This window comes from Montipora foliosa, chromosome 3 (genome assembly GCF_036669935.1).
Source record: "Montipora foliosa isolate CH-2021 chromosome 3, ASM3666993v2, whole genome shotgun sequence".
In the NCBI taxonomy this organism is placed as follows: domain Eukaryota; kingdom Metazoa; phylum Cnidaria; class Anthozoa; order Scleractinia; family Acroporidae; genus Montipora; species Montipora foliosa.
The window spans coordinates 59414449-59416300 of NC_090871.1; the positions used below are offsets into that span (position 1 = coordinate 59414449).

Genomic DNA, 1852 nt, shown 5'->3' on the forward strand with positions numbered 1-1852 from the left:
GCTCAGTAGTTTATAATAAGCATTCCGATTTTTATTATTATTAATACATATTTTATGCTTTATTTATTTTTAGCGATTATTTATCTTATTTATCTAAAGTATAATCACTACCATATGTATGTATTGTTAATTTTATTACAGTAGGTCCACATCAGCTGTAAAGTTGCTTTTTTCCTCTTGACCTGCTTTACTAAATAAAGTTATGTATGTATGTATGTATGTATGTATGTATGTATGTATGTATGTATGTATGTATGTATGTATGTATGTATGTATGTATGTATGTATGTATGTGTGTATGTGTGTGTGTGTGTGTGTGTGTGTGCGTTCACCCCTGCACACTTACGGGGACAGACATATGAATGCACACCAGCTCTGTGGGGACAGTTCAGAATATGGGGACATTTTCGAGTCCTCACAAAAATGTCCCCAGAAGTTGGCATTTAACTGTAACCATACCATACTTCAGGGGACTTCAGCAAAGTCCTCATAAGTTGGTATGAAAAATACACATATTGCGTCCCCACAAGGGGGTAATTTTTTTTTTGTGAGAGACAAGACTTTGTATCGTATGTTAAAGATCAATGAAGCCCTCAGAAATCCCACAAAGACAAGACATTGAGCACGAAGAAATTAATAACAGAATACACTTCATATTTTCTACATATGAGTTACACACCAGTAACACACACATACATTACTATAAGTACTGAAAGTTTGGAAAATTAAGCTAAAAGTTGAATTCAATGATACCATTATTGCGAGTAACACTCTTCAGTGGCTGAACAATGTTTTTATTGCTTTAACTCCACTTTTTCTATCCATATTAATTAATCCACAGCAAAAGCCTTGAATTGAAGTACATGTAACGTTCAGTTAAAAGGAGAAATACAAAAACATTGATTATAAAAAATGCAATTAATTTGTGGTGATTTTAATGAAGTTACTGTTAAATCTCTTACTCTGACCACACTTATATAAAGATGTCTTGATAAATTCTTAATAATCTGAACTAAATTATTCCACCCTAGAGCATTTCTTATTAACTTTCGTAATATTAATTTAAAGGACTCGGTATGGTTTCATGCACACCAACTTGTGGGGCAAGTGAAAAGAAGCAATGTTAGGCGGCGACTTCCTTCCACACTCAAAAAAAAATGAACACCTGAAATGAAAAGTTCACAACCTGTGAGCAAAAAAAAATAGGTCACAAACTATTTAACCTATTAAATATTTCTGTTGGAATGCAGTTTTAAGTTTTATCATGTCTGATTGGCTTTCCCTTAAAATTAATAATTATAATCAAACTCCACAACTACATGTATTTCAGGTGTTCACATGCTTTTCTGATCCTCACAGTATACAGTGTAGAGCGACTAATATTATGGTAACAAAATCAAATAAGGCATAATGTAAAATGTTCATTTGCACAAATTACAGTGTTATTTTATATGATAAAGAGCAAAGGTTGCATAATACATAAGCAGGTAAAAATCGATTAATGAGCCTGTCCTCACAATTTTTCAATGTTTAAGTTTAAAAACAATTTTTGAGTAATTATCAATGGCACATTCCAAACTTAGACCTATCACTTAAACCAAAAACACAAAGGGCCATTTCGGAGTTGCTGTTTGTCACGGTTTCAAAGTGAGGCTTGGTGCTAAACTACTGTAAGGGAAATGAGTCTGATTTGCATAAGAATACGCATTTCAATTACAGTACTGTTGTGCACTGCAGGACTCACTTTGAAACTGAGGCATGCAGCAACTCAGAAATGGGCTATTGTGTTGCAGATGATTTGCAATAGAATGCAAAGGGTGGATAGCAGGCAACTGGAAAGTCCAATTATTAT

At 33.4% G+C, this 1852-nt stretch overlaps 1 long non-coding RNA gene across 1 annotated transcript in view; it reads right to left on the reverse strand.

Moving 5' to 3' along the window:
- Nucleotides 1-773: 773 nt before the first annotated feature.
- The window catches only part of LOC137997803 (uncharacterized), a 10294-nt gene continuing 9215 nt past the window's right edge, over nucleotides 774-1852 (reverse strand). The window contains exon 3 of the long non-coding RNA XR_011122592.1: nucleotides 774-1165. This is a non-coding gene — a long non-coding RNA (uncharacterized lncRNA). The remainder of the gene's footprint in view (nucleotides 1166-1852) is intronic.